Here is a 9,211-nt window from a genome sequence, read left to right on the forward strand (position 1 = left end):
TCATGTAGAAAAGCCAATTATGGTAATGCTGCTGCCGGCGTGTCAGAGGGAATGCTGGGATGTGCTTCCCGTGAAGCGGCTAACATGAGAGCAATGCCCTGATCAGGAACACAGGCCTCAGTTTGACAAGAGACTGTACAGATAGGGAGAAGAAGAGAGAGAGAGGGGGAAACAAGAGAGAGATATGAAGCTAAAAACAAAGCTGCATCTGGGCCTTGTTTTCTTAACAGATAAATGTTGAGCTATCTGCAGGAGAAAATATCAACCCCTTACAGCTGACAAAATGAAGTTTGGGGCTCCAGAGTCTGAAGAGGGCACAATCTCACAATTTACTTTATATTATCCTGATCATATTTCACCCTCACTCACACAGTCATATATTCATAACATTTCAGTTGCATTGAATTGCGGAAATCCCTTTTTATGTTGTGAAAAATCAACAAGCAACAAAAACAAACGCCTGTGAGGAGGCATGTTGGGCAGAATCTTATTAAATGCAGCACCATGATATGAAAATGATTGAGAGACCCCAACCTAAGAGAAGCTATCAAACTGAGAAGTTCAGGAGTTCGTGAATTATACTCTGTCACACCTCAAAATTTGACGAGATGAATTATGCAAAGATGACGGTGAAAGAGCCGGATATTGAGGGTGAAGGCGATCATTTACTTTAGAAGCTAATTCGTTCTCATCTCATCTCAGGCTTCTCCCGGTATCCCGTTCTTAAAATTCCACCTACGCTTGATAGGGGGGCTCTCCTTAAAATAATTCCTCAGCTACCTTTCTCTTTTCACTCCCCTCCATCACCCCCTCTTTCTCTTTTTCTCCCTCCCTCCTCCTCCTCTCTCCAGCCTTGCTCACATGCCCACATGGGCCCCTCCCAAGCGGAATAATGGGAGCATATGGCCTAGGCAGCACCTACAGGGCCTTAAATAACTGCTGCAGCATTCCAGCTCGCTGTACCAATTTATCTCTCACCCCCCTCTCCCACCCCATTTCAAAACACTTCTAGCCTGAGTTGAGCTCAGCAGACAGCAGCGGATGGGACATGTTGTTCTTCAGACACATAGCTACATAATGGACTGACGTAGAAAGTGGTGTGAATGTGAATAAGTGCTGTGCAAACAGGATTAGTGGTGATATTCTGTATTATTGGCAGATATTCAGTGAGTCAACCAGCAGCTTTTCCGGTGATCGTTTGCGCTAGTGGCTCCATGCAAACACTTCACGTCATGTTGATTTACAGTAGGCCAGTAGCATTATGTAAAGTCAAAGCACTGATCTCTTAGCGAGCGGTTTGTTAGTGTGTTTTGCCCTGCAAGCAGGATGACAATGTTGGGTTGCCAGCTAGTCAGTCCCTCTAAAACTTCGGTCCATATCTCGTGCGCTACTGCCCAGGCAGACATGTGAGAAAATCTTTCTGTGAGAGACTGTTCCAACCGGGTTCATGTTCACTGTCTTTATCAGCTAATGCCGTTTTATCAGCATTTTGCGGAAGATATTGACAAGCCTCTTTGAATAAAAGTATTAGCTAAATATCAAAATGTGTGCACTATGGATTGATATGGGGCATTTGACTAGATTATTGTTTTGTATAGTGAGGTGGGGTCAGAGGTCAGACAAGTAGCCAGTGCTAAGCTGGCACAGGTCACGCTCTCATGTAAATATGTCAATATGTCCCACAGTCATCCTTCTATTTGACCTCCAGAGAATGATATATGGATTGATGGGAGGTCTATGTGGGGGTATTTGTGCATATGATTGTGTACGCGCAGGTGTAAGTTCCAAGAGGCATGTGGGCAGGTTTGAATGTGTGTGTGTGTGTGTGTGTGTGTGGGTAAGTGAGAGAGAGTGAGTGTGAAAGGTGCTGCTGTTTTATTTATAGAGCAAGCGCTATTTATACCCAACTCAAAGATCAGTTCAGAGAAGCAGCTTGTGGGCCACAGCCAAGATCACTCTCCATTACTGTGCATGCACAAAACCAACTCACACACAAACACACACACACACTCACCCTCACACTGAATGTGGGACTGGAAGAACTATCGTCTCCGCTTTTTACACATGCATGCAGTAACAACACAGGGAGACATTTACAGTATATCCAACCGTGTGTTAGTTGGTGAAGGGGTGGATGGTGGGAGGGGGGGTGCAACTGACTGACTGAGTGTTCTTCATGGAGTACAGCAGGCTTTAACATGCTGGGGGATCAATACAGTGAACCAGCGCCAATCGATTGCAATTCATCTAGCTTTTTTTTCAATTTCATTCTCACCCACTCACACTCCACATTGAGCTGCTGCTGCTGTCCTGCGAGGCAATACATAAATAAACATACACACATATGCATACATGTGAACACGTAAACACAATAACACATACGCACACACCTGAGTGGCTGGAACGATTGCACTCTCCATGCAAACGCGGGTTCAATAAACCCGTATAGAATTTATTTATTTTTATTGAGCATATCAGCCCATCCTGGTCTTCTCTGCATAACAAGGCCTGTATAATTAAACCATAAATTTCAGTGCGCTCCTTTAATTACCACAGACAATGTCAGGAGGCAGCAGAGTAAACAAATGGCTTTGAAGTGAGCAAGAAAAAAAAATGCTTCGACACAGCAATGGAGAAGCTGTTCATTTTGGTAGGGATGTTGTTGCACTTGAAAAGGATGAAATGTTCAAAAGAGTGTACGTGCACGGGGAGTACAGTATGTATTTTTTCCCCCCTCCTGCCTTTTCTAAGAATGCTTTTGAGGGATGCAGGTTTGCTGTAGAGTGAAGGGAGGAATAATCAGTATATCGCTGCGAGCATGACGATGTGTAAATGTGTATATTTGGATGAGCATGACACGCTTGCGACAACTAATAAAGTATGTTAGGAAGTGTGTGTGTGTGCGTGTGTGTTTGCACGTGTCTTTAAGCATTTGTTTTTCCTGAACAAACAGAAGGCACAGAAGGTGCGTTTGTTTTTGTATGTAATTTATTGGGAACCAGGGGTTCTTGTCCCTCTTGACCATGACTGGAGACATCCGCAGATTTGTGTGTCTTCTTATACAGTATATATGTGCTTGTGTGTGTGTGTGTGTATTGCTTGCTTTAGGTCAATGTCAACACACAGACCTGCTTCCCAGCAGCTTAGCTAATTACACAAGAGCCCTGAAGGCCACTTAGAACAGGTTAGCTAATTAACAAACAGGCTGATTGCAGATTAATTGAGAGGTGTTCCTAATCTTCACCCCTAAACGCAATGACAAATGCTAACTGGCGCTAATTAGGCCGGTATGGAGAGCCGAGAGTGGAGGATGTATTTACAGTTACTGCAGCTCGTATGGACGTGTGGCTTATATCCAGCTGCCTTTCACAGATCTGCTGACAGTTTAAGCAAATAAAACTTCTGTGAAACTACTTGGACAGTTTTATCTGCAGCCTTTTTTTAGGCTGTTCACAATCTAAACAGTCTAAGTGTGAATTTTTTAATTGTATCTTTAATGAGTTTGTGAATTAGCTCTTTGGTAGTGTTAGAATTTTTATCATTGTTATCAATTTTGGTAGTAAACAGTAGTGAATTATTTTATTTTAGCTGATTTATCGAATCACCAGTAAACACTTTCACCAATCTCTCTGTCTAATGTTCTGCACTCCCTCTCATATGCTTTATTTAACGCAGTGTTAAGACTATAATGTTTGCCAGGTGACCTTTCAATGTGTGTGTGTGTGTGTGTGTGTGTGTGTGTGTGCGAGCAGGATTTGGGTGCGTTCTCGTCTGCTCCAACATGAATGGCGTGTATAGATCGTGAAACCTGACACGGCTGCAACACAATGGGTTACGGTGGATTACAACGGCAAAATGAAGAGAAATAGGCCCCTCAGCAGGGATCTGAACCAGCACCCATCTGTGGAACGATAACCTGCCAATAGACCACCCCCACCCCTACACCCCTCCACACATACACACACACTCAATCCTTACAATTTCAAACAGACACGTAAATACTACTCCAAGGCAGCGACTCTCTTCCCAACTTCCATCTGCCTGAATAAATTTATCATACAGCTCCCCTGTCCTATCACACACACCTGTGCCTTTTAAGCTGCCCCCCCCCCCCAAACCACACACACATCAAATTCACCTGGCCTCCTTCAACTCTGACCACCCCTCACCACAAAGTCTCTCCTCGCTAGTAAATCCTTCCCTCCATCCATTGACTCCCTTTGCTCCATTCTGTCTCTGCACCACCTGCGCATTTAAATCCCCACCATCAGGATGGACCGACTTCACCATGAAACACATACGCACATTGCCGAGTATAATAACACACACAAGCACACACACGCATAAACACATGCAAGCACCCTCACCAAAATCCACGCAAACATACACAAGTATGTACAAACACACACACATGCACTGTCCCTGACAAGACAACAGCCAGCAGCAGCTGCTTCCATCTCCTAGCAACGGCCAGCCTGATAGATGACCCAACGATGGATAATTACCGTAAATCACCACAGCTCACACACTAAAGGAGAGAGAGGGTTGAGAGAGCTTGAGAAAGACTGAGAAAACAAGAGAGAGAGAGAGAGTAGGGACTGAAAGGGATCAGAAATAGAGGGCTGGGACTGGTCATGTGTGCACTAATGCACCTTGATGAGCTCAAATTCATGAGCCTTTTAAAGCACACACACTATGTACAAATGCAGACTCTCGTGTATCAACACACATGGTGTAATTCATACACTCGACACAAGATAAACCTGTATGTATGCATTAAAATATCCTAAAAACAGACGTCTGCATATACCCACATGTGTAAGTGTGCAGACTTTGTCGAGCATACGACAGACAGACTCAGAGATACACACTGGCAGCACTGTCGCTGTAACCTGAAACCACAGGCCCCGCCTACCTACAGAGGTGCTTGTCGGTCACAGATTCACCTCTTTTACACAGAGGCGCCAATCAAAGCCCAAACTGTTCTGTAGGGTGGGTCTAAACGCTACTGTGTAAAGCCGGGGGTTGTGATACTGAACACAAGACTGCTGCCAGACTAAATTTGATTGATTTGTGGTCAGAGAAATAAATCTTTAATTTTAGATGTTTAACAACAAGATCATTATTTTCTTTCTTTTTTTTCCCTTTACAATTGTTTTGTTAACTTTTTTATCTTTTAGCTATCCATTAATGATGGGAAACCACATTTGCATAAAGTCAAACCCGACTGGCATGCAGTCTATATTCCATGCACTCTAAATTTAGCAACATGACAAACTACCTCCAGAAGTTTTAAATAATTGCACTCTGGACAAAGTTTACTCCAAATTATCAACAGATCTTCGATATGCACACGCAGCTGCTCCATTTACTTCCCCTTCATTTTCTGCTCTCCCAGACATGCAATCTGTCCCTCTTGCTCCCTTCTTTCTTTCCTCACTCCCCCTCCCTCTTCCCACCCTCCCTCCCTGCGAGAGTCCTGGCTGCTGCAGACATTTGATCTGGCTGCCTTGTGATAGATTGACAGGTAATGAGGAGGTTGAAGGGGCGTTGGAGACAGGAGCAGGTGTTCAGCACAGTCTTTTTGGCCAGCGCTAAGCTGCCATGTCCTTCACTGCTGCACCGCACCACTCCGCTTCCTCCCTCTCTCACTCATTCTTTCCCTCCTTCTTTCCTTCCTTCTTTCCACCATCCCCCCTTCCTCTTCCTGAGAGAAGAGGACTATGCAATCCATCACGCGGTGACACGGTCGGACATAGACTGTCTTTATATGGGGAAAAACGCATGGGCCATGGAAATAAATAGAGAAACGAACACAGAGTCCCATGCTGGCAGCAGCAAACTAGGCCTCAGACTGATCAGTCAAACTGTGTCGAGCAGAGGATGAGACTGATTTGGAGCATCCTGTGTAGAGGAGACCGATATATTTTCTTTTACATGCTGATAGTGGTACCGATATGACTCCTATCACATTTCATTACTACATAAAATATACTCTTGTTAGGTTAGAAAAGCCTCTGAAAGAACATTTCAAACAACATTTCAACCACCATACAATTCCAGAAGTCTCCTGAAAGCCAAACTAATGACATTCTTTTAGATTTAGCAGCTCTACAAGGCAGGGAATGCAGGTTTCATTGCAGGATTGACACACTTAGGTTGGTGAGTAAATCCTCCCACACCACACCGAGGAGCATTTTCTGGTCAGCCACCTGAAATAAAAACATTACTAACACATTCATATTCACCTGCTGTAGTCAGGCAGAAATCTTCACTACATCATATAAGAGGTGGGCAGCCTCGTCTGGCCAAATTCCAACAAGAATCCAATATTAGGAAACACACTGTACAGTATATAGTCTGACGCTACACCTATCTGAGTCACTCTACACTTTGACCTGTTTCAATCCTGCTGACATAGCGAAGCAGCGCTATGCATCATACCTCACAAACTAAGGAGGAGGAAAGAGCAGAGAGGAGGATGATGAGTGGGAAGACAGAGCAGAAATCTGAGGACGGGGAGAAATAAGGACGAGCTGAATCAAAGATGTGCTGCACAGTGGATAGGAATGTTTTTAAATGTGCAGTAAAGATCATTCGCTTTGGTTTCGAGTGAGAGTGAATTGTTGCTTTGCTGAATTTAGGCCTTGTTTTGGTTGCATTGCACAAACAGAAATGTCAAGGAAAGCTACATTTATTAATAAAAATCTCAATGAAATTCGTCTCCTTCATTGGTTAGGAATTAATTACAGGAGATGTCTGTTCTGAGGTTTAACTTGTCTTTAATTCATGGCAGGTTTAACCCAAAATGACTAGAGCTTAAAGTTGGCCTCAATTATGTGATTTTCGATCCAAACTAATTTCCAGCACACTGGGAAACTTTCTCTCCGTCTAATTTCTGTGTGACATTTGCCAAACGGTTCTACTACTACTACTGTAGCTTTGAAAAACACCTTAAATGCAGTGAGGGTGGAGCTTGTACTGTCGTCATAGTAGCCAGTGGACAGAGACAGTGGGGGGAAAACAAGGCTTGAGCCCATAAATCCACCCCTCCAGTTTATTACCCAACATTAAAGGACATGTCACCCTCCTAAATCAGCAGGCCGAGAGGAGACAGCAGGGCTAAAACAGGGAGCATTTGCATGTTCTCAACATTCCTGAGAGGTGAACAAACCGCTCGACCACCTTCCTCCAGTTATATCAACATCATAGTTCAAACAATTTGAGATTACGCACTGCAGGATGGATGCCATCGGCTTGCTGTCATGATGGAGCTTTCTGAAGCAAAGTGAGGGTTTGGATATGAAGAAAAATGTATGTGTCCTGTTATCTAGGTTTTGTTTTTATCAGCATTTTCCTACAAATGGATTTAAACACTGAAATCCAGCACCTGGTCAGATGTCTGACCAGCTTTCTTACTTATTCATAGCTACAAAAACAGCTTCACCTGGACAGTCTTACAGACAGTTTAATTATTTAAAATAACACTAGATAAGAGTGTGTAGAATTAAAGAGGAAGCCACCAAGCTTAAAATTAGCCTTTCCCAATTGTCACCCTACTCAAAGAGAACCTGTTTTTTGAAAAAAAAAAAAAAAACCGTCATTGACGCGCAATCACATTCAAACACACTCGCCTGTCAGTTTATAACTCTCCTACTCTCACACACACACACAAAATGACACACTCGCACACACAGACCGAACGTGGTCCAACACACAAATAGACACCCACACATACACACTTTTTAAGCCCTCGCCTGGCATCAGCTGTCACACAACCTGTCTCAGAGAACTAAGCAGAGACAGACGCTGTCAACTTAGAGTGCCTCAAATGCCCACATCCAGCCAGGCAGAGGAGAAATCAAGCCTGTCTCCCAGTATAATTTGCGCTAATCCTTCATGGGAGATAGTAAAGTCTATGGCATATCTGCCTAATAGCATCAGTCACCGGCAGGTTCTAATCTCATATTTAGACCCATTTCCATCACGGACTGACGACAAAAGCACCAGCACAAAGTGTGATTACCTTCTTATTTTTTACATTTCTGCATGACTTGACTCCTGATAATGGCGGGGTGGGGTGGGGATTTTAAAAACACGAGAAGCAAAAACTTTGAGGCTCTTTTCTTAGTGGAGGAAGAAGAAAGTCATTTCAGGCAACTACAGAAGACAGGTAAGACAGGAAAAAAACGGAGTAAAGTAAGTGGCGAACTGTATCAGGAGAGAAAAAGCGGAGGTAAAGAGAGTGAAAACCTTTCAGTCAAGAGCCTGCACACACTCGCTCGTATTCACATCTACACATCCTCATGCATGCACACCCTCATACACTCTCATACACACACTCCCTTTCAAAGCGTTTACAACCTGTGGTGTTTGTCCTGCTCTGCTGGCTGCTTTACCACGTGCATTTGAATGCCGACTGGAGTGCATCCCTCTCTTTCAGGCAGCGCCATAAAAGACGACACACACAATGAGGGCTCTTTTCAGCCAAGTGGGGCTGCCTGGGGGTAGGGAAGCACCTCCAAAACCGCCACAGCACTTCAACTCTCAGGGCACAATGAGGTGCTGAGCCTTGATGAATAATAAGAGATTATTCATAAAGATGACAAACAGAACAGAAACAAACTATATAAAAGGGTTGTGATGAAAAGTCCTTTAGTTGCAGATTTCATCTCAACAGAGTGTGTGTTGTCTGTGAGTGTGTGTGAGTGTGTTTCCAAGAGTGACCTGGCGAAAGGAGGGAGACAAAAAGAAGGGGAGGTAGTGCAAGGATCCTAATGAAGCCGTAAATCAGAGTCCGATGAGAACAGACTCTGAAGGAGGATCACATCACTGGAGATCAATGCAGACAGCTACACACTCATGCACACACACACACTGACAAGAATAAAGACGAGAAACACTCAGACGCAAACACATGCCAGAATTCCCAAGTGAGGCTCACTTACAAAGGTACAAGCAAGTACATGAGCATAAGCACACACATTTATTCACACACACACAGAGTGACACACACTCTCATCTTCAATCTATTAAACTTCCTCCATGCTGCCCCCCTCCCCAAGAACCCACCCATGGGCTCAGGAGTCCCACCTCCTTGTTCAATCCCGCTCGTCTGAATAATATCGGCCGTGATGAATGGCGCCATAACTCTGATATCCACAATCAATCTCTGCTTTAAAGACACATCCATCTTCTGTAATGCTGGGGG

General features: G+C 44.0%; 1 protein-coding gene across 2 annotated transcripts in view; it reads right to left on the bottom strand.

Moving 5' to 3' along the window:
* LOC118335428 (teashirt homolog 1-like) overlaps positions 1 to 9,211 on the bottom strand; it is a 32,639-nt gene that overhangs the window by 9,070 nt on the left and 14,358 nt on the right. Inside the window, exon 1 of one of the 2 annotated variants that reach the window (XM_035671700.1) lies at positions 4,506 to 4,558. The exons of the other annotated variant lie outside the window; for it this stretch is intronic. The gene's annotated coding sequence lies outside the window, so the exon portion shown is untranslated. Of the gene's footprint in view, positions 1 to 4,505; positions 4,559 to 9,211 lie in introns of those variants that run through there. 2 annotated transcript variants of the gene reach the window in all.

The sequence above is a fragment of the Morone saxatilis genome, unplaced genomic scaffold (genome assembly GCF_004916995.1).
Source record: "Morone saxatilis isolate NCDOM2014 unplaced genomic scaffold, NCSU_SB_2.0 Contig24, whole genome shotgun sequence".
Taxonomy (NCBI): Eukaryota; Metazoa; Chordata; class Actinopteri; family Moronidae; genus Morone; species Morone saxatilis.